At 38.7% G+C, this 27718-nt stretch overlaps 1 long non-coding RNA gene and 1 pseudogene across 4 annotated transcripts; one reads left to right on the top strand and one right to left on the bottom strand.

Moving 5' to 3' along the window:
• Positions 1 to 480: 480 nt before the first annotated feature.
• Positions 481 to 2908, top strand: LOC150036240 (uncharacterized). Of its 2 annotated transcripts, none has more exons than XR_016529829.1 (6): positions 481 to 1089; positions 1188 to 1268; positions 1376 to 1474; positions 1694 to 1742; positions 2143 to 2315; positions 2546 to 2908. It is a non-coding gene; the product is annotated as an uncharacterized LOC150036240 (long non-coding RNA). The 2 variants fall into 2 exon arrangements; XR_016529828.1 differs by having other exon boundaries at positions 483 to 1089; positions 1188 to 1289.
• Positions 2909 to 16001: 13093 nt separating this feature from the next.
• Positions 16002 to 17678, bottom strand: LOC150036239 (cyanidin 3-O-galactoside 2''-O-xylosyltransferase FGGT1 pseudogene; annotated as a pseudogene). Of its 2 annotated transcripts, none has more exons than XR_016529767.1 (2): positions 17541 to 17678; positions 16002 to 17203 (listed from the first exon to the last, which is right to left on the bottom strand). The product of XR_016529767.1 is annotated as a cyanidin 3-O-galactoside 2''-O-xylosyltransferase FGGT1 pseudogene, transcript variant X1 (transcript). The 2 variants fall into 2 exon arrangements; XR_016529768.1 differs by having other exon boundaries at positions 16002 to 17301; positions 17541 to 17673.
• Between the last annotated feature and the right edge of the window lie 10040 nt (positions 17679 to 27718).

The raw sequence follows: 27718 nt of genomic DNA, 5'->3' as shown, positions 1-27718 counted from the left end.
TCCATTGATAGTGAAACTAGGAGAACCCCATGTGCAAGTTGTGGCAGGAATCATTGAGGTCAGTGTCTTGTTGGTCTCAGTGTGTGTTACCAGCATGGACAGCCAGGGCATTTCAAGAGAGACTGTCCACAGCTGAGTGCAACAGTTCAGAGGGACCAGAGCATTGAGTCCCACACAGTTGAGCAGCCGAGAGTCTTAGTAGTTGCAGGAGAGGGCACCAGCAGTGCAAAGTAGAAGGGAGTTGTGAGGAGACCTAGGCAACAAGGAAAAGTCTACACTATGACTCAATAGGAAGCGGAGGATGCACTAGACGTGATTACTGGTACGATTTTAATTTGTAATGTACATGCACGTGTTTTATTAGATCCAGGTGCTACGCATTCCTTGAGTTATAAAGAGGAAGCGGTTCAGATCCTTGACAGAAAGGAGCAAGTTTTGAGGAACAAAACGATCCCACTCGTGAAGGTCCTTTGGAGACATCACGGAGTGGAGGAGGCAACCTAGGAATCAGAAGACTAGATGAGGAGGAGTTACCCGACACTCTTCACCTAAGGTCTTCTAAATTTCGAGGATGAAATTTCATAAGGGGGAGGTAAGTTGTAAACCCGAGACTTTTCTTGGATTATTTGCTCTCGTCACACATTGTAGGATGTTGGATTTAAGGTATTGTTGTTCCATTGTTGAAGAAAATGGCAAAGCTTTTGGTTGAAGTTGTCTTTAATCATTTTGGAATTTATAAATAAAGAAAATAAAAGAAAGGGAATAAAGAAAAAGAAAATAAAATAAAAGGAAATAAAAGGAAAAGGAAAAAGAAAAAAAAAAGAAAATGAAAGAAATTGGAAACCCATTCGGTGCTTAGGGTTTAAAGTGAGAACCCATTCATTTCAGCCCATTTCTCCATCATTTCCCATTATATTTTCAGAGAATTTTGAGAGAGAGAGTGAAGGAAGAGGGAGAAGAAGTTGTTGTAGGTTGGAGGTTGAAGAAGGGAGGAAAAGCTCATGCAAGTGCAACCATAGAAGAATTTGGGTTCAACCTACCTATCTCTGGTTTTTAAGTCAGTTTGAGCTACATAAGAAGAACTAAGAGGTAAGGCCTGAATTTCTTGAAAGTTAATCTATTTTCTAACAAATTTCATGAATGAAGCTTGAGCTAAATCTGATGTTAAGTTAATGGCTTTTGAAAAGGAAAACAGAGCACAGAATTTTCGTGCAAATCAGAAGGATCTCTGTTTTTCTCTGGTTTTTCGAACATTATGGGGTGTACAGGTTGGATTAGAATCTCAATTGGTATGGTTGGAAAGATTATTAAATTTCTTATAACTTTCATGAAGAATTCGTGAGCCAAAAATGACTAGAAGTAGGTTTAATTTCAGGAGAAAGGTAGAGGATAGCAGAGAAGCACGAATCTGTATTCGCTAAGTTCGAGGGATTTCTGGACAAATACGTTGGGAATGTCGTTTTTATTCCTTCAGGTAAGTTGTAGAGGGTTCAAAAATAAAGAGTTTAATATATAGTACATTAATTTTGGTCAAGTATTGAGGAAGTTATGAGTGTTGGAAATTAGAGTATTGAATCTGGAAAATCTGGAAAGAAAATGTGAAGTGTGATTTTATTTCTAGAATTTAGAATTCATGAGCATGGAAAGGCAAGACGATTTATAGTTCTGATGCTTGGTTTCGGTTGTTTGACAGGCTAAGAGGAAATGGGCCGAGTCTACAGACCAAGGAACTAGCCAAGACTGTGAGTGACAAAACAAATTTCAAAAATGATTTCTAAACTATAATTTATGCTTAAATGGTTTACATGTTTGAATATGAACTTATGAATGATACATGATTTCTATGAATGGTTTCAAGCATAAGTTTTGAGCTTCGATTTTCTAATGAGGTTTATATACGAGCACGTGATTATTGACTTCCTGAAAAGTAGTTGAAACGATACCATTTAAGGTAAAGTATGTATTAGCGAGTACTGTTTAAAGATTTTCAATTTTTCACGAGCAATCCGAGTAAGCTTGAGTTTTACGAAAGATAAAGATAAGCAGGCATGTTTTAATGTTTTCATGTGGTTTTCTGAGACTTTTATTGACTACATGACTGAGATATTGAGCCCGAGGCTATATGGTACCATGTGCACACAGGTTATATTCCGTTGTTGACGTTGAGTGTACTCCATGACAATGATGCTGTTGGGAGTGCTGGGCGGGCCCTACTACGACAAAGACGATGGGAGTGCTGGGCAAGCCCCAATACATCGTAGAGCTAGTAAACGTTGGTTGTACTATGCGTGCCCTACACAACGTTGATTTGTCATGTTAGTTAAAATGTTTTATATACTTGATATACCTTGCTAGATTTTAATGACGTACTTGCGGAACATTTGAGAAAGATTTTAGCGTTACATATTTATGTTTAACGCTTTGATTGAACAGATTTATACGTTTAAAGGTTTATCACGTGTTTTGATTTGCTGATTTTCATTTTAAATTAGTCACTCACTGGGCTTCGTAGCTCACTCTTTCAAAATGTTTTCACACTTTTCAGGTAGAGATCGAGCTCCCGGTGCCTGATAACTACCAAAGTCTGTTTTCTCCTAAAAGCTTCCAGATCAAGCTTCATACGTGGGTGGAGTTGTACATTGTGTCTGTTTATATTGTAAATGTCTTTGTAAGAACTGGATAGTTTATGGTTCTGTAAGCACTAGATGTCGTGGTTGTGTAAACCCCAGTTGGATATGTTTTCGATTGTGATATCTCTATCAGGTTATTTTCCAAATCGAGTTATGTCAGGATCGCACTTCATGTGTGTCAAAAAGTTTTCAGAGATTCCGCTGTGTTGTGTTACATGTAAAGTATTTTATATCTAAGATTAGTATGTTTATCAGGTTCAACGATTTAGCAGGGTCAATAGGTATCGTTAGATGAGGACGACGTCTATTGGCTTCACGCCATCTCCCTGACTAAGTTAATAGGTAGTCTGGGAGAGGGTGTGACATGTTCACTCTCTTAGCATGAATGAGTAGCTAAACTTATCAAATGGGGTGAGAAGAATTAAGCTAACATTACCTAGGATCTTCATCGCATGCGATTATCTTGTTTTATATTGTGCCCAACACCCCTTTAGAGCTACTCGAGAGAGAGTCTAAAGAAAGAACCTGAAACTTGAGAGATATTCAGGTTTGTACGGTAACTCCACTTTGAGTATGGAATTCACTTTGTTGGTTGAGTGGAGTTACGGTAGACAAATCTATAAAGGAAGGACAATCGATCGCACTTGGCGTAGAGGGCCAACTTGATCCTCTTCCCCAGGGATCCCAGATGAGGGAACCCTAAGAGAGCTGCCGACTCCAACTACCGTCCATGTACGATCCATACTAGATCTGACCAATTGCCCATCCTACCTCCTCGTTAGAATCTAGACTCGAGAGAGCAAAATTAGATCTGGATAAACAAGAGATAGGGACTTAGAGATAAGCTCTCTTTGTCAACCTGCATCGCATGCACCTTAGAGATAGGTATGATATTATGTGGTCGCCTTATTTGTGTGTGTGTCATTTTATCATCACATAAATAAGAATAGAGGCTTATGTGTAGGTCCTATAGACTTATCGCATATATCACATGCGTTCTAGCATTAGAAGCCGTAGCATTCACATCGAGAGATGGTTTACTATTGTATGTATGTTGCAAGATCGCATAGCATGAACGCATCCTAGGAAGTGTTAGCCGAAACCCTTCTCAACCCGTTCACCGCATACTCTTCACATCTTCCATTTTATCAACTCTTTTTCAGAACTCTGCCGCATTTGTTTATTTTTATTACCGCAAACAATAAACCAAACAACTATTTGAGTTATTGGTTACCGCAAAGTTTCTTGGAAACTACCACTGCAAACTGTTTTCCCAAGTCCCTAAGTTTGACCCTGGACTTACCAGGAAACTCAGTGGAATTTATACTTGGATTCCACTGAGAAAGCTTGATTGCTCAACGCATTTCCATCACCTCATTTCATCCATAATTCCACCTTATAAAATATCACATCAAGTTTTTGGCGTCATTGCTAGGGGACTTCGGCAAATCAGTGTGCTAACGATAATTTTTCTTATTTCTTTACAACTCTCAATCTCTGGCGAATTACGACCTGGTGATTGAAAGGACATTCAGACGAAGACTAAGAAATAGCCACTAACCACAACAACAGCCAGATAAAGAAGATATGGTGGAGCAGCCTTGAAATGGAGCACCAAACGAAAACAACGTCATGGTGAATCCAATCCTACCGGTAAACGATCATAATAATCCATTAGGGACTATGCATCACCAAACCTCTATGATTTCTCTCAGGAATCATGAGGCTTGCCATTGATGGAAGCTGATTCAAAATAAAACCGGTGATGCTACAGATGATCTAGACTGCAGAAAAATTCGGAGGAAGGCGTGGCGAGGACCTACATGCCCACCTCTGTAGCTTTATAGAAATCTGCAACACGTTTGTGTTCCCGAACATCTCTGCCAAAGAAGTTCGACTAACTTTGTTTCCATTTTCTCTGTGTGATCAGGTAAGAAAGTGGGTGTATTCCCTCGAGCCGGAAGAGATAACTTCATGGGAACAGGTCATAGAGAAGTTTATGAAGAAATATTTTCCACTTACCGAGAGTGCTAGACGAAGGAAACTAATCACCAATTTTGAACAAGACATGAATGAATTGCTCAGCGATGCATGAGCGAGGTTTAAGAGGTTGGTCAGGGAATGTCCATACAACGGATTACCCGACTGCCTGCAAATGGAAATCTTTTACCACGGTTTAAATCCCGCTTTGCAAACCGCTGCCAAGACAGTCGCTGGTGTTCTGCTAGACAAAACGTATGACGAGGCTAAGAAAATCTTGGATTGCATCTCTAAAAATCACGAGGATTGGAGAGAGGGCGGTCAGAGACTGAGAATCAAGGATAACGATGCAAGTAATGGTGCTATTGCTTCACTTCAGAATCAGATGACTGCAATGATGAACCTGATTCAAGGAATCACGATCAACAGCCTAACACCACAAAATGGGCAAGTAAATGCAATTAATCAGAACATCGCAAGGTGTGTGACTTGTGGTGACGGACATGCAATAAAAGAATGCCCACAGAACCCACAGTTTATTTACTTTGTGAAAAATAATCTATTCTCTAACACCTACACCCTATGGAAAAACCATCCCAACTTTGCATGGAAGAATCAGCAGCAAAATTTCCAATCTGTGGCGCAGAAAGAAGGGCCACCTGAATTCTTCTCGCAAAATAATGGTTCGATGAGCAGTCAAGTTAGTAGCTCACAACCGCTACAATATTCCTCCTTGGAAAGCTTGCGGAAGCAGTATATCGAGAAAAACAAAACTATGCTTCAGAGCCAGGCGACGTCCATCCACAATCTAGAATTACAGATGGGCCAAATTGCGAGCGAGCTAAATAACAGACCGCAAGGGGCCCTGCGAGTTCAACAGAACTCCGACACAACCTGAAGGGATCAGGTAAAGAGCAATGTCAAGTCATGACATTGCGAAGTGGAAAAATTGTGGAGGGAGAAAGGAAAAAGCCTATCCGGAAAGCTCCCATTGTGTTGGAACCTGAGATTGCGGTGACTCAAGAAGAAGAAAGGGAAAAAGAAGTGATAGAGCCAGAAGTTGCGTCCACCTCAAAACCAACAGAGAAGGGGACGTGAGAGTGCAGTTGCCCCCTTTTCTGCAGAGACTCAGAAAGAAAAAGAATGACGAGGTACAGTATCAATGTTTCATGTCTATATTAAAACAATTACATATTAATATTTCGTTCAGTGAAGCGATTGAAGAGATGCCTGCATACGCGAAGTTTCTAAAGGATATGGTAACCAAGAAGAGGGGCACTGGTAAGTTTGCCACGGTGGCTTTAACACAAAGCTCAAAATCAATAATTCCACCGAAGATGAGCGATCTAGAGAGCTTTACTATACTTTGCTCCATTAGAGGACTGTACATCGGGCAAGCATTGTGTGTCCTTGGAGCCAATATCAACTTGATGCCTCTGTCGATCTTTAAGCAGCTGAATGTGGGGCAACTTGCGCCCACGACCGTGACTCTCTAACTTGCTGATAGATCTCTGGTGCATCTAAAGGGGAAGGTGAAGGATGTGCTGGACACCATCGACAAATTTTACCAGCCAACTTCATCATATTAGATTACAAAGCCGACAAAGATGTGCCCATCATCCTAGGGCGACCATTTTCATCAACAGGTCATGCCTAGATTGATGTGCATAAAGGAAAGATCACTTTGAGCGTAAATAGATAGAAGCTGAAGTTCAACATCATCCATTGATAACTTGTATAAATACAAGTTATTTATACTGCCTTATCTAGATATTGCAGCCAAAAGAGAATAGATATGCACCAATTGTATGAAAATTAGCTTAGAAATACACTAATTTCGAATTATCACAATTGCACCCACTAACATCATTAAGATGGAAGAAAAGGAGATTTCTACTCTGTTTTGCAGGAAACCAAGTCACCGCTTGCGATTAAGGCTCAAGAACGCATCTTTGACACATTGTGCCCATCAATCAATAATGAAAAGACGATTAACGCAATGACGGCGCAATACGACAGTCGATCTAGAGCTGACTTTCAATCGCATACGGTAATAAAAACAACACCGCATGCGAACACTCGATCGAAAGATGCAGTTGAGCAACACAAATGCGGAGGATTATGCCACGTGTATGCCTAACAGTTGCGCAAATTTGATGGTCAAATTGGATAACAAAAGGAATAATATCCCTCAATCTTCGAAATTTCTATAACAATAAATGGGGACCACAAGGCCGGAGTCAAAGATCCTCACCTATAAATACCCCATAGAATTCATAGAAAAAGGAGGTTACTCGATACGGGGCTAATTGATACTATTATATTGAGAAAAAGGCTGAGCTGAGTGTTAAACTGAAGAAATTCGGGAAGAAGAAGAGACAAGGCCGAGAGGTGAGTCTTAGTGTTAATCTACCAGATCCCCACCGCGGAGCTCTATACTCAGATCCCTGCTATCAGTTGAGCAAGCCTGAGAAGGAAGCTCATCCTTCCACACGATCCATCCATTCTAGCAAGAAAATCTCCATCCAAATCAGTGCCGAGACGTTAGCGCTTGTTTGTATTTGTTTCTATCTCTTTTCATCATTGTATCTCATCTTCTTTGACTCTTCATTCACACACCATGTATTAGACGCTAAATAGATATATTGAATGTCTCGATCGTTTTCATTACCACTTTTCTGTCTATTTCCGTTCCTCCGTTTATCGTTTTCTTCATGAAGTGTTCTTAATCCCCAGGTAGTCAATATGAATTACGAGTACTTTATCTGTGTTAGAGAGATAATTTCGTTTAGCTAAGACATACTAGACGGCATCTTCAACTATTAGAGCAGAAGTGAAGATGTCATTCTAATCTATCGAGAGAAGGTCAGAAGAATACGTTAACTAGAGCGAGTAGTACTTCCAGGAATGGAAGCAACCTTGTGTTCATTACGTTCATCTCTGTTTCACCATAGACATGAGGGAATGTGGCTGATAACTGAAAGGTGTATGTTAAGAGAAAAACGGAACCGTACTTATGACTTTAATGCAATTAAGGAACTTGCGATGTTTATATTAGTTATCTTTCTCTTTCTGCTTCGTACATAAGACTTGCCATCGCATCACATGATCTATGTATAATCTTCACAGCTAGCCTTGCCCTCAGTATTTTGTATCATGTCGCTTGTATCTTGTACTATCTTAGCTTAGGTTTACTGCATTTTATTTTATTATTGTAATTTTACTGCTTTCCTTTACTTTATCGCAACTTTATATACTTGTACACAAATACATTTATTAACTTGAAAAAACCTGGTCGCATGTATCATAAACATAACGCAATAACCTTAAACAGTCCTTGTGTTCGACCTCGAATCACATCGAGAAACTTGCGGTCGAATTATACTTGGTTCCAATGCAAGGAAACTTGTGACAACGCACAACATTCTACAAGAGCATCAATTAATAACACATATCTAGAAGTAGTATTGCATGAATTGAGTCCATTAACGTATGCATCATTAATAAGGAAGTAATTTTACCGTTACATCCATGCCATGAAGTTTCCTGACGAAGAAGACGTGCATGAATTTGATGATGACAGAGTTTAAATGAAGAAAAAAAGCCTGACAATGAAAATGAAAATGAGGATGCAAATGCATCCATTGCGACATGTAATGCGATCATAGAAAAAAAAACAAGGAAGAAGAAATGATCGCAACCCAAGAAGAAGAGCCAACAAAAAATGAAGAAAGAAAAACAACGCAACCGTCCTTGAAAGAACAACCAACAATAGAGTTAAAGACCCTATTGAATCACCTAAAGTATGCATTTTTTGGGGCAGAATGAAAAGCTGCCAGTCATTATTTCCTCTGAGCTTAATGAAGATCAGAAGAATGCGTTGCTAAGCATTCTAAGAAAACATGTGAAAGCAATTGACTGGACGCTCGCAGACATTCGAGGAATTAGCCTCACATACTGTATGCACCGCATTCGTCTCGAAGAAAACCACAAGCCATCGATCGAACATCAGCGCAGACTCAACCCTGTGATGAAAGAGGTCGTTAAAAAGGAGATCATCAAATGGTTAGATGCGGGCATTATTTATCCGATAGCAGACAACACGTGGGTCAGCCCTGTGTAGTGCGTGCCAAAAAGGGTGGCATGACGGTAGTCCTGAATGAAAATAATGAGATAATACCGCAAAGGATCATCACCGAGTGGCGTATTTGCAAGTTGAATGTGGCAACGAAGAAAGATCATTTCCCTTTACCATTCATTGGCCAAATGCTAGATCGTCTAGCCAGAAATGACTTTTACTACTTTCTGGATGGGTATACCATCTATAATCAGATTATGATTGCTCCAGAAGATCAGAACAAGACCACATTCACCTGCCCATATGGGACTTTTGCTTTTCGCTGCATGCCGTTCAGCCTCTGCAATGTGCCGAGCACGTTCCAAAGGTGCATGATGGCCATCTTTTCAGAATATCTTGAGGACTCTATTGAAATCTTCATGGACGACTACTCTATCTATGGGCACACCTACGAAATCTGTCTGGCCAACCTGGAGAAGATACTGAAAAGATGCGAGGAGACGAAACTCATTCTTAATTGGGAAAATGCCATTTTATGGTAAAGAAGGACATTATGCTGGGGCACAAGGTATCTCAGGACGAGTTGGAGGTGGATAAAGAAAAAATAGAAGCAATTGAAAAACTCCCACCTCCAACAAGTGTAAAGGTTTTAAGGAGTTTCTTGGGGCATGTCAGATTTTATAGACGCTTTGTCAAGGACTTTTTGTAAATAGCATGACCACTGAGTGCGTTAATAGAGGCTGACAGAAAATTTGATTTTGACGACAATCGCCTCAACGCATTTAAGATTTTGAAGAATGCATTGACAATTGCGTCTGTGTTAATTGCACCTGATTGGACACTTTCTTTTGAATTAATGTGCAATACAAGCGGGTATGTGATGGGAGCAGCTCTGGCACAGAAGAGAAAAAAAAATCTTACATCCCATCGTATATGCGAGTAAGACGTTGAATCCTGCTCAGACTAATTACACCACCACAGAAAAAGAGCTACTTGCGGTAACTTTTGTATTGAAAAGAATTCGAGCGTATCTGCTGGGAACAAAAGTGCTCATCCATACTGATCATTCGACAATAAAGTATTTAATGACAAAAAAAGACGCAAAGTCTAGGTTGATCAGATGGGTTCTCCTCCTCTAGGAATTTAACATAGAAATAATTGATCACAAGGGGATGGAGAACCAAGTTGTAAATCACTTGTCCAGAGTGGAAAATCCTGAGGTTGACTGCAATAAGTCAAAGGTGAGTGCGGTGTTCCCAGATGAGCAGCTGTTCCATATTGAAGAATTACCATGGTATGCTGACATAGACAACTATCTAGTTTGCGAGCAGTTTCCAGAGGATTATACTGACCACCAGAAGATAAGGCTCAAGTACGAATGCAGATCATATTTTTGGGACGAGCCAAATCTGTATAAAAAGGGGGTAGACCAGATTCTGCGACTATGCGTACCAAATGCTGCTCAACAATGCATATTATCGCAATGTCATGACTCACCATATGATGGGCACCTTGGAGGACAGTGCACCGCAGCTAAAGTATTATAGAGTGGATTCTTCTGGCCAACATTGTTTAAGGATGCAGCTGACTACGTGATGAAGTGTGATCAGTGCCAACGCACAGATAAGTGATGAAGGGTGCCACTTTGTTAATCATACTATCAAGGAATTGCTCCGCAAATATAACATTCTCCACAAAGTAGCCACTGCATACCATCTGCAGATGAATGGTCAGGCCAAGGTGTCCAACCGAGAGATCAAGCTGACACTTGAGAAGGTGGTAAGGCCTTCGCAAAAGGATTGGAGAACAAAGCTCGATGATGCGTTGTGGGCATACCGGACTGCATTTAAGACACCCATAGGTATGTCCTCGTATGCGTTGGTATTTGGTAAGGCATGTCATTTGCCTCTTGAGCTGGAATACAAAGCACTATGGGCGGTGAAGAAGCTAAACTTTGATTTGAAGAAAGTAGGATTAACGCATATGAGAACGCAAAGATCTACAAGGACCATGCAAAGCACTGACACGAAAAATACATATGCGGCAAGAACCTCCAAGTCGGGCAGAGGGTCTTAATATTCAACTCATGACTACGACTCTTCCCTGGGAAATTAAAGTCACGTTGGTCCCGAACATTCATAGTTAGAGAGGTATTTTCGCATGGCGCGGTCAAATTATCTAATGATGACAGAACCAACATATTCAAAGTTAATAGGTAGTGAGTAAAAGTATATCACGGAGAACACTGGCATCGTTAAGTCGACTCTGTGGAACTAAGAGACTCTAAATAAGAAATAAGTAGGTGGTCCCTGCACTATCAGACGATCGAAATTAATCAGGTACGAAAGTTTTGGAATCATGAAATCTTCAACTTTTCTCTACTTAGTATTTTCATTTCACTATATTTTCAATTCTTAACGATTGTGGTAAAAGATTTTGTTTTGTTTAATAATATTTGACCCTCTCGATGTTTTTCTTGGAAACGATCAAGGCAAAAAATTGCGGAGGAGCCACACAAAGACGCAACTACTTCATTCCATCACCATAATCCAAAAGAAGAAGATCGCCGCAAAGCAGAATGCGTCAACAAACAATGCAGGCGATAGCACAAATTTGGGGATTGTATTCTTCCTTGACTTTATTCCAAATTTTTCACTATCGCATTGCTTTTTCATTTTGAAAGTTTTATCACCGCATCTCTTTGATTACCGCAATAATTTAACATTGATAAATTTAGTAAGCCGCCACATACTTTCTCTTTGCCAATTATGATTTCAATGATGAAAAACATGCTTCTATTTTTTTTCATATACACTAGGGTTAGCTTAATTTTAGGATAGTCACCTCATGAAATATTTCTAGAAATTAGTGGTCTGCTAGCTTTCTTTCAAACTCCCTTTACCAAACTTCCTAAGAATATCACATGAATTCTTTCAATCTTTTGGCAATGGGGACATTGACGCATTTTAAATTTGGGGGTGAGGTATTTATTTTTCGACCTTGCTATTTTTAGCTTTATGAAAAAAAAATTAAGAATAAAAACTCCACTGTCAACGCAATGGGGAAACCCATGTTGAGAAGAGTTAAGTTGTAAAGGGCACTTACCCGTAGTTAGATGTCTGCATGACACACGTGGGGGCAAGCCAAAATGAAAGTAAGTCACCAGGATCAACGCATAAATAAATGACCGCAACTCCACTACCAAGTAGGTATGAGTTTAGTCTGAGGAAGATCGCTTTGCTCGTAGTTGGATGTCCGCATGACACACGTGGGGGCAAGCCAAAACGAAGGCGAGGTACTTGGATCAGTGCAAGGTCAACAGAAAAAAAAAATAAAAAAGATAATAAAATGTCAAGAAATATGCAAGGATAAAAATCATTTGACACTCCGGTGCAAAATTTTTCTTTTTGAAATAAATCATGCGATGACCTAGAATTTAGTAAACTACTTTTGAAGGTTAAACATGTGGTCCCTAGGTTTTAGAAATATTTTAAGAAGAGACTTAAATAAGAATTAAGGAAATTTTGTTGTATAGGATTTGAATGAAGTATCCTTGAGACATATAGGAAAAGAGATTTGCGGTCGAATTTCTAAAGGAAATCTTTAGCTTATGCGTGAGGACAAGCATTGTTTAAATTTGCAGGTGTGATAATGAGTAGAAATGCACGTTATTAGAGTACTAAATTCTTAAACAATGTTGGCTTGGGTTGATAAAATATGTTAGATTACGTCCAAAAAGCATTAAGTTCATAACATTGCTGTCGCATGCGTTCATCGCATAGAAATAGATAATTTTTATATTTTTATGCAGAATATGTGTTGACGCAAGCGAAAAACGCGATCACAAGAAATCAACAGTCGAGCGCAGCATTACCGCAAGGCTTTGCAGTGATTTGTGCTCGCAAACATCTGTACAATAAGGATTGCCACATAGAGCCGGCACAACTTGGTGGGCGCATCTAGGTGAAAGGCTTAATTAATCATGATGGGACAGAAAGCTGATGACGGTCGAATCCGAATTAAGTTGATAAGCCGCTAACAATAACAAGTACACTCAGCTTTTTGGTGACAAATATTCGGTGCATCAGTCAGAGAATTAAAGCCATCCCATCAGTGCAATCATAAGAAATAAGCCGCCTTTCACATCTAAGGCTCTATAAATACTGAAGGCAACCTTCGGAAAAGGAGTTCGGATACTTAGATAATTTTCTCCATAATTAGAATAGCCTTGTCAATAGTTTTCCTTGAGACTATCTTTTGAACAATAGTAGAAAAGACAGTGTAAAAGCCTGGTAAGCAAGAGATTGCTACCAGGCTCTTTATTCTCTTCTTGCATTGTTATTTTGTATTTAAACTTTACATTTATACAATGGAAGTTCTTATTCTACATTTGTTCACTCTCTTAGCATGCATGACTAGCTAAACTTATCGATTGGGTTGAGAATAACTAATCTAACATGACCTAGGATCTTCATCACATGCGATTATCTTGTTTTATATTGTGCCCAACACCCCTTTAGAGCTACTCGAGAGAGAGTTTAAAGAAAGAACCTGAGACTTGAGAGAGCTAGGTTAGAATCTAAACTCGAGAGAGCTAGATTAGATCTGCATAAACAAGAGATAGGGACTTAGAGATAAGCTCTGTTTGTCAACCTGCATCGCATGCACCCTAGAGATAGGTATGATATTATGTGGTCGCCTTATTTGTGTGTGTGTCATTTTGTCATCGCATAAATAAGAATAGAGGCTTATGTGTAGGTCCTATAGACTTATCGCATATATCGCATGCGTTCTAGCATTAGAAGCCGTAGCATTTGCATCGAGAGATGGTTTATTATTGTATGTGTGTTGCATGGTCGCATAGCATGAACGCATCCTAGGAAGTATTAGCCGAAACCCTTCTCAACCCGTTCACCGTATACTTATCGCATCTTCCATTTTATCAACTCTTTTCGGAACTTCGCCGCATTTGTTTATTTTTATTGCTGCAAACAACAAACCAAACAACTATTTGAGTTACCAGTTATCGCAAAGTTTCTTGAAAATTACCACTGTAAACTATTTTCCCAAGTCCCTAAGTTCAACCATGAACTTACCAAAAAACTCAGTGGGGTTTATACTTGGATTCTGCTGAGAAAGCTTGATTTATCAACACATTTCCATCACCGCATTTCATCCATAATTCCACCTCATAAAATAACGCATCAACAGTCTCTTTAGCAGTTTCACAAGCGACTACGTATTCGTCTTCCATAGTGGTGTCCGTGATGCATCCTTGTTTGATGCTTTGCCAAACTACAACCCCTCCATTCAGAGTGAACACTGACCCTGATGTCGATTTTCGAGAATTTGTATCAGTCTCAAAGTGAGAGTCTGTATATCCTATAAGGATCAAATCCTTATCTCCATACACGAGCATAGAGTCCCTCGTTCTCCGAGATACTTGAGGATCATTTTGACCATCGTGCAGTGATCTAATCCTAGATTAGACTGATATCGACTGATAATCCCTACTACAAAGCAAATGTCAGATCCAATACATAACATTGCATACATTAATCTTCCAACAACCAAAACATATGAAGTCTGTATCATTTCCTCAACCTCTTGATGTGTCTAGGACATTGATCCTTAGACAAAATAATTCCATGCCTGAAGGGTAATAAACCCCTCTTAGAATTCTACATCCTGTACTTGATCAACAGTTGGTCAATATACGATGCCGAAGACGAGGCCAACCTCTTTTTCTTACAATCCTGAATGATCTGGATCCCTAGAACATACTGCGCCTCTCCCAAATCTTTCATTTGGAATTGGGCGGCTAGCCATTTCTTAATGTCAGTCAGAAAACCAACATCATTCCTAATGAGTTGGATATCATCCACATACAATACCAGGAAAGCTATTGAGCTATTGATGATTTTCTTGTAAACACAAGGCTAATCAACAATCTGATCAAAGCCAAACGATTTGATCACACTGTCAAATCTAATGTTCCACGATCTAGATGCTTGTTTCATCCCATAAATGGACCTATTAAGCTTGCAAACTCTTTGCTCTTGATCTAGAACTAGGAACCCCTCGGTTGAACCATGTAGATGGTCTCTTCAAGATTACCATTAAGAATGGAAGTCTTGACGTCCATTTTCCATATCTCATAATCATAAAATGTGCCTATGGACAGGAATATCCTGATAGACTTCAACATGACAATAGGTGAGAAAGTTTCCTCATAGTCCACTCCCTCGACCTGGGTATAACCCTTTACCACGAGTCTAGCTTTAAAGGTCTGCATCTTTCCATCTACACCTCGTTTTCTCTTGTAGATCCACTTACACCCTATAGGGTTTACCCCATCAGGCCGATCCACAAGTTCCCAGATAGAATTGAAGTACATAGACTCCATTTCTTGGTTCATGGCTTTAATCCACTCATCTTTGTTAACATCCTCCATTTCTTGCTTATAAGACAATGGATCCTTGACCACATCACCGGACATGATACTTTGGGCTTAAGTCAAACCCATGTAGCATTCTAGTGGGTTCACAACCCTCCCACTATGTCAAGGCAGTCTCAACTCTTGAGATAGTTGACAAGATGAATCGACATCAACAACTCTTGTTGATCTAGTCTGTTCAAAAACTCTTGTTGAACCCTCAGTAGTCTCACTAGAAATCTCATGTAAAACAAGCTTCCTTCATGGCTTATAATCCCTATTGTGGTATGCTTCCAAGAATATAGCATTTGTCGATACAAACACCTTGTTCTCACTCTGATTATATAAGTATCCACCCATCGTTTCCTTGGGGTAGCCTATAAAGAGGCAAACATTTGAACGCGGTTCCAACATTTTAGGGTTAGCCATAAGCACGTGGGTCGGGCATCTCCAAATTCTGAAGTGGCATAAACTACCTTTATGGCCTCTCCACAGCTCAAAAGGTGTTTCAAAAACACCTTTTGAGGGAATGTATTTCAAAATATAACATGCAGTCTCAACTGCAAATCCCCAAAACGAGTTTGAAAGATGAGCATAACTCATTATAGACCGAACAATGTCCACCGGGATTCTATTTCTCCTTTTTGACACACCATTCTGATGAGGTGTACCTAGGGCCGAGAGTTGGGACGTAATTCCATGTTCTATCATATAGTTCTGGAATTCGAGGTCCATATACTGTCCACCACGATCAGATCGTAGTGTTTTTATCTTCTTACCCAACAAGTTTTCAACTTTAGCCTTATACTCCTTGAACTTGTCAAGGGCTTCAGACTTACGTTGCATTATTTATAGATACCCGTATCTTAAATAATCATCTATGAAATAGATGAAATATTCATACTCAATCTTGCTCCAAAAAATTGATAAATAATACGTGGCAACAACACCAACTGACACTTCTTAATCAATGCTTCGGATACAGAACCTGATCCACAATGTGTAACAAAGACTCCAATTGATGGGTGATCCAAAATTTGTTGTTGTTGAACCCATCCTCCATATACTACCCCTCTCCCCTGAACTCTCTGTTTGAATCCTTCCGGTAAGGCAGCCTCGACCGTGTCGATGTCATCAGGCAGTTTGAGTGCAGCCAAAAATGGTAAATTTGAAAGCTCGAGACCCAACAGCAATTCTTGGAATTGGTTTTTGGTCAACGTACACTCACTTCCAAATGCACAATATATGACCGAGCCAGACTTGAACTCTGATAGCCATTTTACCCATCTCTCTTCTAAAGTTGTGATTACTGGGTGTAAATCCACAATTCCTAGCAGGAGAATAGGCTTTTTTACTATAGTTTGCAGATAGTCTATAAAAGGCCCTTCAATTTCCCTACATGATTTCAATGCCATAGCATTGCATTGGGATAATGAAGTGGCACTGCGCTCAAAGAAAGGGATATCACTGCCAAATCTCCAATGGCTAAGGGATGCCAAATATTGAGCCTCATGAGCTTGAAGCTTGATTGAGGAACTTGGGAAACCAGGAGGTGGCTGCATAAAATGATCTCGAGTTAAATTACTATGTCCAGGAAATTCCCATAATTTGCCCTCAATATAACTCATTGTGACTGCAGAAATAGGAGTATAATAAATTGACTTAATGCCCAATTGACGTGCCAGTTTTGGCACCCAATACACGAGATCGAAGAAGATGGCATCAGGTTTTATGTCTTGAAGTCGAGACGCAATTTGGGGTTCGGTGCAGTCCATGGAAGTCATTAGGAGAGGGATCTGTGAAGGGTGAGAAACATCAGCAGTAGTTTCAGCTCCAAGAGGGAGGCCATCAACATGAGGAAGAGTGATGGGGACAAAGGTAATGAGATTTCGAAAATGATTGAAAGGCTGTAATTTGGGTTGAGTTTTTGTTGGAACGAAGAAGGTGATTCTGTGGCCTTTCTTGGCTAACTTGTTGGCAATTTGGAGAAATGGAATCAAGTGGCCAAAAGCAAACCAAGGGTACATTGCTACGTGCAGGCTTGAAGGGGCTTCTTCCATAGTTTATTTTTTTCTCTCCCTGGAAATGATGAAATCAGACCAATTCAGATGAATGTTGAAGCTTGATGAAGCAAATTGAACAGGAAATATGAGATTGATCTGTGTTCTGCTACCTTCCTAAGAACATAAAAGCTTTGACATAATATAAATAACCATTTATGAAATCAAAATTTAAAGTTATTGTTTAGTCAAGTAACTAAATAAGGATCTAAACATTGTTCAGTAAATTTAAATATTACAAACAATTATAATATATACGTAATCCATGAATAAATTAGTGTAGATCTAAAGTAGCTAATAATATGCAAACAAATATATGTTAAAGTTTGTATTCGAAGATATATATATAAACTCACGAGAAATGAGGATTGGGAATATATGTCCTCTTGCGAGCTTCCAAAATTTGTCTCCTTTCTTTCGAACCAAGAAAGGAAAGAAGCAATAGAGAGAAAGTTAAAACAAAAAGATGAATGAGAAAAGGATAGGAGGAAAAAGAGATGATGTATATGTGGTGCAAAAAGACGTGTGTGGATAGAGAAACAAAGATAAGGGAGAGAGTGGGAATATACAAAAATGTTGATTTGTCGGTGAACAAACAAGGAGCAAAAGTGCTTTTTTTTTTTTTTTTTTTTTCTAGTGGAAATTGAGAAACAGAGTGATAAAAGATATTAATTAAAGTAGGTAGGCCGTCAAAATGTTCAATTCCAATTAAATTCTTGAGGCTACGGCCATTGTTGTCTACAACATATGTATCACTTTGACTCTAATATACTAATTCCTAAATAACGATCATTCCGACGATAAATCCTAGTAATAGAGGTTTTGTATTATATTGCTCTACATGTTTCTTGCTTATTGGAGAAGTGTTATGTCCAACATATGACCGGTGTAAATTCATGTAAATACTGAACTACTTCTATTACTACTAAAACGTAGCAACAGTCGTAAGTCCGAGTCGATCCACAGAGAAGCGCGATTGATTTCGTTGAGTTAATTTTCTATCTAGAACGAAAAATGTGGGGTTTTGTCTGAATAGGAGATAAATGTGTGAAATTAAAATAAAAGGGGTAAATGTAATCTAGGATATGAGTCTATCTAACTTCTAGGGCAAGATAGAGTTCCTATGTAATTTCTTTCATTGGACACCAATTAATTATACTGAATTTGTCGATCCCTCAACCTATTAGAAAATCTAATAGCCCAATTAGCCAAGTTTTGATAAAAATCTAAATCGGCACTAATTCAATTTAAAACTTTTCCTTCTAAGCGACATACAAGTTAAAACTGAAAAGCATTAAGAAATGGTTCGATTGTTGAGATATACTACAAGTCGGAAAGTCATCTCTTGTAGCATGATTTTATTTGGAAAGATTAGGGCATACATGAGTTTGGCCAAAAAAAGTCTAGACCCTAAACATACGATCTTAATACTTGCAACTAAATCAATCAATGATGCATAGGCTAGAATGATTTTGCAAACAAGGTTTTCAACAAATTAATTTGTCAAAAGAATTTATCAAAACTCCATTAAGATTAAAACAAATACAACCAAAGAATTCACAAGATTGTAGCTAAATTAATTAAGAAACGTCCAAGAAATTAAACACAGGGCTCTTGCTCAAAGAAACTAGATAGAGATTACCTCTCAATTCATAGACAAATCTGAGATACACATCCGTTCCATTGTTTACAACTCAAAATAAAAAGCGAAACTAACCTAAAGATACCAAAAATTGAAGGGAATGGACGAAGGAACGAGTTTTACTTTGGCCTCCATCAACTTGGCCACCCAAATTCGGCATATTTTGACCTAAAGATGAAGGGGAGTATTTATAGGAAAGACCTCAGCCACACTGAAAACATTGTTACAACGCTCACTTGTGCACATGCTAACCGTGTCCGTCCATCAAAGTTTGCAGTGTCGCGACACTATAAAGTAGCAATGCAATGCTGCACGTTCTTCCTTAGAGCGTCAGGGTAGAACATCAGGCTAGCGTTGCAATGTTGTGACAATGTAGTGACAGTTTCGTAATTTTCACTATTTTGAAGCTTGACAACTCAAATCACCTCCAAATTGCTTCAAATCAGCCCCGTTTGTCTCTGATTTCTTGGTTCTACCTCCTCGATTGATGATACCTAACAAATAAGAAAATAACCACATAAAATCCATTAACGAGCTTTAATTAAGCTAAGAATAATAGCTCTTTTTGAGAGCTAACAAGTAGGATATCATCTACATACAACACTAGAAAAACTACTAAACTATTGATGATCTTCTTGTAGACGCAAGGCTCATCAACATTCTGATCAAAGACATAAGATTTGGTCGCAGTATCAAACCTTATATTTCAAGATCGAGATGCACGTTTCAGTCCATAAATGGACCAATTAAGCTTGCAAACCTTTTGCTCTTGACCTTGGATTATGAATCCCTCGGGCTGCACCATATAAATGGTCTCCTTAAGATTGCTATTCAGAAAAGAAGTTTTGCCCTCCATTTTCCATATCTCATAGTCATAATAGGAGGCAATGGATAGGAGGATCTGGATAAAATTCAGTATAGCAACAGGTGAGAAAGTCTCCTCATAGTCGACTCCCTCTACCTGGGTATAACCCTTTACCATCAGTCTAGCCTTGAAGGTTTGTACCTTCCCATCAGCACCCCGTTTCCTTTTGTAGATCCATTTAAAACATGTGGTTTAACCCCATCAAGATGATCTATAAGATCCCAAACTGAATTGAAGTACATAGACTCCATTTCGAGATCCATGGCTTTGATCCATTCATATCTGTCAACATCCTCCATTGCATTCTTGTAAGACAATGGATCCTCATCCTCACCATCAGCTACCATAGCTAGGATTTTTGTTAAACCCATATAGCAAATAGGTGGGTTCGCAACCTTCCCACTACGTCGAGGTTCCCTCAACACTTAAGGTGGATTTGACCAACTAGATGAACCTAATTCAACAATTCTTGTTGAGGTACTAGGCTCTTCAACAACTCTTGTTCAAAATTCAGTAGTTTCTTTGGAAAGTTCATTCAACACGATATTCTTTCTAGGACTGTGCTCCCTTATATGGTCCTCCTCAAGAAAAGTAGCATTTGTCAATACAAATACTTTGTTTTCTTTAGGATCGTAGAAATAACCACCTCTCGTTCCTTTGGGGTAGCCTAAAATAGGCACAACCTTGAACGTGGTTCAAGTTTCTTAGAATTAGGCTCAAGCATATGTGTTGGGCAACTTCTAATTCTAAAATAACGTAAACTAGCTTTACAACCATTCCATAACTCCAAACTTGTTCTAGATACACTCTTGGAGGGAACACAACTCAATATATAAGTTGCAGTCTCTACTGCATAACCTTAAAATGAGTTAGGTAAGGAAGCGCAACTCATCATAGACCAAACCATGTCCAACAGGGTTCGATTTGTCCTCTTTGATACACCATTCTGTTGAGTTGTACAACGTACTGAGAGTTGGAAAACTATTCCATGTTCTATCAAATAATTCTAGAAAGTTGAATAAAAAAAACACTCCACTTTAATCAAATCGAAGTGTTTTAATCGTTCTATTAATGTGTATTCAACTTTAGCCTTGAATTCTATGAATTTTTCAAAAGACACAGACTTCTGTTGCATTAAATAAACGTACTCATACCTTGAATAATCATCAGTGAAAGTGATGGAATATTCATAACCTCCCCTGGCTTTTACTTTCATCGGACCATAAAGGTCTAAATACACTAGCTCTAGAGGCTCTTTGGCACTATGACTTTTTCCTCTAAAAGGCCTTTTAGTCATTTTGCCTTCAAGGCATGACACAGGTAAAGAGTTTTCTTCTAACTCACTTAGAAGTCCATTCTTCACCAATCTCTCAATCCTATTGAGATTAATATGCCCTAATCTTAGGTGCCAAAGTTGGGCATTTTCTTTAGAAGAAATTGTAAAACATTTACTTTGAGTTACGACAGTTTTAAACATCTCTATGTTATAGAGGGCATTTATTGCTGACGGCCTTAGCACATGCAAATTATTTTCCAGTTATGCAGAACAAATATCAACACCATTATTTGTAATAAACACTTTATTATAAGAGAAAAATAGTTGATATTTACATTCAAGCAGACACTTTACAGACACCAAGTTCCTCTTTAAATTGGGAAATACAAATACATCATTCAATATGAGAAATATGTTATGTAAAGTTAATCGGATACCTCCCACTACCACAGCTGAGACGACATGTCCGGTTCCAACTCACATCGTCATCTCACCAGCATCGAGCTGCCACCAGAAACTAATTCCCTGAAATGAAGAACAAATATGGTTAGTGGCCCCAGAGTCAATAATCCAGGCAGAATCATCATTCTCCACTAAACAAGTCTCTAAAACTAGTAAATCACATTTACCTTATTTGGCCTTCTTCTTCTCTGCCAAATATCTATGGCAGCTTCTCTTCCAGTGCCCATCCTGGTTGCAATGGAAACATTTTCCCTTATCAACCCTCATTGGTGGTCTACCCCTTAGAGCAGTAGGTTGTAGGTGTTGGGATTGGTGTCCTAATTCTCCTGGAGTCTCGTTGTTTTGTAAAGATACACATTGTTTGATGAATAAAATAAGTGTTATTTAATTCTGGCATTTACTCATATCCAATAAACAAACCTCCTTGGTTATCTTATGTGAACTTAAGCATATATATGTGATATATAAGTGGATCATGCCTTAAGTGATAACCTAAATAGGTATGTAGTATAAGGATTAAGGTGGGATACCTGATCCTGGTGACACTATGGATACGACCCACTTTATAGAGGTTTGCAAGTGTTGTAAACTACTACAGATGGTAGATTATGACCATTCATGTAGACACATGCGAGTGGAGGTGTCCTATACGAAGATTTTGTACAAGACCTGGACCACGAGATGATTAGACTCTGTGTATAATGTCGTTGATATAAGAGACTTACATCTCACCTAAACGACAATAGGTGATTGATGACTAAAATTATAGGAGGACGCAATTATGCGATGTATGTCCTAGGTTATGTGTTTATACTCATGTGTCGTTGGTCATGCATTGGAATAAAATGTATGCATTGATCTCATATGCAATGACCATGCATTCCTGTCATAAGTTTTCTTGTGCTCGCGCCAAGTATAATGCGAAAGCAAGTTTCTCGGGTGATCCGAGGTCGAACTCAGGGACTTGTAGCTGAATGTGTGCGGTGATGTAATTGTTGTGGATAAATAAAAGAATGATGGGGATTATAAGCTATAAACTACTCCTACTTCTAACTAACAAACAAAGCAGTGGGAATATGACTGAGAGATAGAGACACAGCAACTGTTGACACGTAGTAAAATGCATGGAAAAATAGATAAAATGGTGAAGATGTCTTCATCGCAACCCTAATCTTGACTGCAAGGGCAACCCCAACCAACGCAAGCTATGCGATCATGCTACACACACTTGTGGCTAATTCTAGGATGCATGCGATGTATATGCGATAGTGCCAAGAAGCCTATTTCTAAGCCTCCATAACCCACTCACGTGCTCTCACACGTAAGCGTGATGACCACATACCACCGTATCCTACTTCTGGACGTATGTAATATCCTATCTGTAGGATGTATATGCTATGTAATAGCAAACGAAGCTTATCTCTAAGTTCTCCATTCTTGCTTATGTGATCCAATCCGCTCTCCCGAGACTTAGATTTGGTTTTTAGACTACTCTCCCAAGTATGCCTAAATGATGAATGATGTGCTCGTAAAACAAGGTAATCACATAAACCTGGTTGATATAAGATTATTCCTATCTCTAGTGAACACTTGCTTACATTGCTTAATGCGACCAACCACTTACACTCCCAGGCAGTTAGTTGCTGCTGATTCTACTCATAGACAAGCATTGCGTCCGCTTATAGACAAGCGTTGCTACAGCTTCACACTGAGCAAATAAGGTTTTCTCACAACACTCGTGCAACGCACACCTCCCGATGGTTTGCTACATGTTTCATATTCCTATGTCGCATGATTAAGTATGTGATACTCTAACAGTCTTACTCAGTGATGCAATGAAAGTAAAGGATACTAAGTAAATGAAGATGGAGATGGAATCGAAGGAAATATAGAAATGCATTGATCACAAAATGTATTAATTCCTTAAGCCAAAATGTAATACAATACAATATAAAAATGTACAATATACAATAAACTAGGGCATACCCCAGTATCATCTCCCACTTGTCCTAGACAAGATGCCGCATGTCCCACAGACCCAAACTCTTCAGGTAACCCTCGAACACTTTAGCTGTGAGGGCCTTTGTAAAGGGATCAACAACATTGTGCTCCGATGCGATCTTCGTGGCTATCACTTCACCGCGATGCACAATCTCCCTGATCAGGTGATATTTCTGTTCTATGTGCTTACCCCGACGATAACTTCGAGGCTCCTTCGAATTTTCTCCAGCCCCATTGTTATCACAATACAGTATGATGGGCAAATCCATATTTGGAACAACTTCCAAATCTGAAAGGAATTTCCTCAGCAAACAGACTCCTTAGTTGCTTCACAAGCGGCTATGTATTCGGCTTCCATAGTGGAGTCCGCGATGCATCCTTGCTTCATGCTTCGCCAGACTATAGCCCCTCCATTCAGAGTAAACACTAACCTCGATGTCGATTTGTGAGAATCTCGATCGGTCTGAAAGTCAAAGTCCTTATCTTCATACACGAGCATGTAGTCCCCCGTTCTCCGAAGATACTTGAGGATCGTCTTGACCGCCATCTAGTGATCAAATCCTAAATTTGACTGATACCGACTAACAATCCCTACTGCATAGCAAATGTCGGGTCTGGTACAGAACATTGCATACATCAAGCTTCCTAAAACAAAAGCATAGGGAATCCGTCTCATCCCCTCAAGCTCTTGAGGGGTCTTAGGACATTGATCCCAAATGATCTGGATCTCGAGAACATATTGTGCCTCACCCAAATCTTTCATTTGGAACTAGGCAGCTAGCCATTTCTTAATGTCAGTTAGATACCCTAAATCATTCCCAACGAGTATGATATCATCCACATATAGTACCATGAATGCTACTGAGTTTTTCATGATCTTTTTGTATACACAAGGCTTACCAATGTTCTGGTCAAAGCCAAACGACTTGACAGCAGTGTCAAATCTGATGTTCCAATCATGTTGTTAATGTTAAGCATGTCTAAATTATGTAAGTTGTTATAAAATTGGTTAGACATTTAAAATGATAGAGTTAAAAAATATGCAGCGGAAGTATCAAGGATCCATAAGCATTCAAATTCACTAGTTTTGGTAGAAACTAAAGCATACTTTTCTAAGAAGAGTGTTTTAAGATCATACCTCTGAAGAACTCTCCAAGAATCCAATCGTACAATAGCAGTCTTCACCAGAAATCACCATGAACCACCTCAAAACCTTCCTTACTATCTTCTTGGAGCTTTAGGCAGAGTTGTGGAACTTAAGAAAAGCTTGAAAAGGTGAAGAATAATGAAGAACTCACAGCAGCCAGACAAGAAGAACAGTTTCTTCTCACATAAATTTTTCACTCAAATATTCTCCATTCATTCTTCTAAAATGACTTTGATCTTCTTTATATATTGCAGATGAACATGCAAAAAAGTGAAGTGTATGGCTTGCAGCTCATGCTTGGAGAATTAATGAAGAGAAGATAATGGCTTTTGTGTGAGCATGAAGATGATGATAATGGAAAATCTTCATTCTCCATTTTGTGACATGTGAAAACCAATTTTCAAAATGATTTCAAAACTATTTTGATTAATAAAATTTTGAAAAATTATTTTCTATAATTAATTTCATATATTAATTTAATATCAAATATTAAATTAATTTTTGCACAATAATCATCTTCATATATTTAAATCATATTTAAATATATATTCTCTTGTTTCGTTTAATTTGAACGTTTCAAATTAATTTCTCAAGCTACTCTAAAGCTTGTCCATTTACGAGCTAGTAGGAGGACCTTACGGACCTACAAATTATGAGCTCTAACGATTCGAGATTAATCAGCTAAACTCATTAGTTCGATCTAACCCCCGTTCATTAACTAATGGGACACTCCACTATAGCCCATAGTTGAACTTCCCTCACTATAGATATATTATGTCCACTTAATAACCATAATTAGTAAGTCGATCCTTCAGTTGTTTGTAATCACAGTTAGGTCAGAAATACCGTTTTACCCTTGTGAATACATCTTGTTCCTTAAGTTCTTACTGATCCTTTAATGAACAATTCTGATTCATAATCTCTATGAATCAAATCCTTTCTCTATCATGAGAAGGCGGGACCATAATTGTTCAAGACCTCGAGTCAGTACTTAAGAAAACAACCTATCTACTAACCCTAAACAGGGTAGGAGTGAATTCCATCTTGCAAGGCTATGCCCCCAGCTATTCATCCGGTCTTATCCCCAAAATGGTAAGCTTATTGAGCAGTGCTATTGAACTACTCTCACTGTTTGCAGATCAAAGGATAATCCAGAACAAACAGAAGTTCATAGCTCGCTCAGAATTAAGATCGAGTTAACCTAGATTACATATTAAATGAAATAGTCAATTTAAACAGTAAACTGTCGTTATAAAGAAAAGTGACTATTTTCGTGGCCTAGTCTATATGCAAACTCATTGCATAGGATGCCCCCACTCTCATGTCTCAACATGAACGATTTGTGGATCACATCATTTGTAGCACCTTATAACTTCTTGTAACGACTATAGAGTGGGCCACATCTAATAGTGTTACTAGGATGAGATACCCAATTTTATCCATATACTTATTAGACCATTTAGGCTATATATTGTCAACTTGATCCTGTTTATGTCATTACATAAAGTTACAGCATCCAGACTATAGCCAAGGATGCGTTTATTGGATTTTCATAATAAAATGAAAAATAAACAATTTATTGATAAAATAGAATGTTTAACACGAAATGCGAGATCTAGGACATTCCCAACAACCTCATACTTGGACTAAAACTCGAGTGAGAACAAATATATACAATATAATGTTGAGATACGTAATGGAAAAATACAATAAAGTAGGGCATCTATAATACTATAGACATTCTCCCACTTGCCCTAGATTACACTACTTGGAGTCCTAGTCCAACTAGGTGGCCCTAAAAAACTTTAACCGAGAGGGCCTTGGTGAATGGACCATCAAGGTTGTCTTCAGAGGCTATTTTTGTGACGAGCACGTCTCCTCTGTGTACCATCTCAAATGAGATGGTACTTTCTTTCAATGTGTTTTCCACGCTTGTGACTCCTGGGTTCCTTTGAGTTAGCAACTGCACTACAGTTGTCATAATATAGTGTGATAGGCAAGTGCATATCTGGAACGACTTCCAAATTAGCTAAGAATTTGCATAGCCATACTGCTTCCTTAGCAGCTTCGTATGCAACCACGTATTCTGCTTCCATGGTGGAGTCAGCGATGCAACATTGCTTGATGCTTCTCAAAACTATAGCTCCTTTGTTAAGAGTGAAAACTGATCATGAGGTAGATTTCCTGGAATCTATGTCAATCTGAAAAATCAGAATCGGCGTATTCTATAAAGATCCAATCCTTAGGTCCATACACAAGCATATAGTCCGTCGTTCTCCTAAGATACTTGAGGATATTTTTGTCAGTAGTCCAATGACCGTGTCCAGGATTGGATTGGAAGCTGCTGACGATTCCAACTGCAAAACATATGTCGGGGCGTGTACACAACATAGCGTATATCAAACTCCCAATTGCAAAAGCATATGGAATTTTGTTCATCTCCTCAACCTCTTGAGGTGTCTTAGGACATTGTTCCTTTGACAAATGAATTCCATGCCTGAAAGGAAATAAACCTTTCTTGGAATTTTGCATATTATACCTTGACAACATCTTGTCAATATAAGATGCCTGAGATAGTGCCAATGTTCTATTCTTTCGGATTCGAAAGATCTATATTCCTAGAATATAATGAGAATCACCCAAATCTTTCATTTGAAACTGTGACGCTAACCATCTCTTTACATCAACAAGAAAAATTGTCTCATTCCCGCTGAGCAAGATATCATCAAAGTATAGAACTAAGAATGTTATAGTTTTGTTAACTATCTTCTTGTATACACAAGTTCGTCAACATTCTGTTCAAAGCCATAAGATTTGATCATAGTGTCAAATCTTATACTCCAGGATATGGACACTTGTTTCAATCCATAAATGGATCTATTAAGCTTACAGACTTTTTGCTCCTATCCTTTTTCGACAAACACCTCTGGCTGAGACTTAAAAATACTTTCATTAAGATAGCCATTCAGAAAAGCTTTCTTGACATCCATTTGCCATATTTCATAGTCATAATATGTGGCAATGGCAATAAGTATTCTTATTGATTTGATCATGGCAACAGGAGAAAAATTTTCTTCAAAATCAACTCCTTCCCTTTGAGTAAATCCCTTTACTGCGAGTCTTTCTTTAGAACTCTGTACC

The sequence above is a fragment of the Benincasa hispida genome, chromosome 5, assembly GCF_027475165.1.
Source record: "Benincasa hispida cultivar pf3 chromosome 5, pf3_genome.v1.1, whole genome shotgun sequence".
NCBI classification, from domain to species: Eukaryota; Viridiplantae; Streptophyta; class Magnoliopsida; order Cucurbitales; family Cucurbitaceae; genus Benincasa; species Benincasa hispida.
This window is presented reverse-complemented; position numbering and strand designations above follow the sequence as displayed.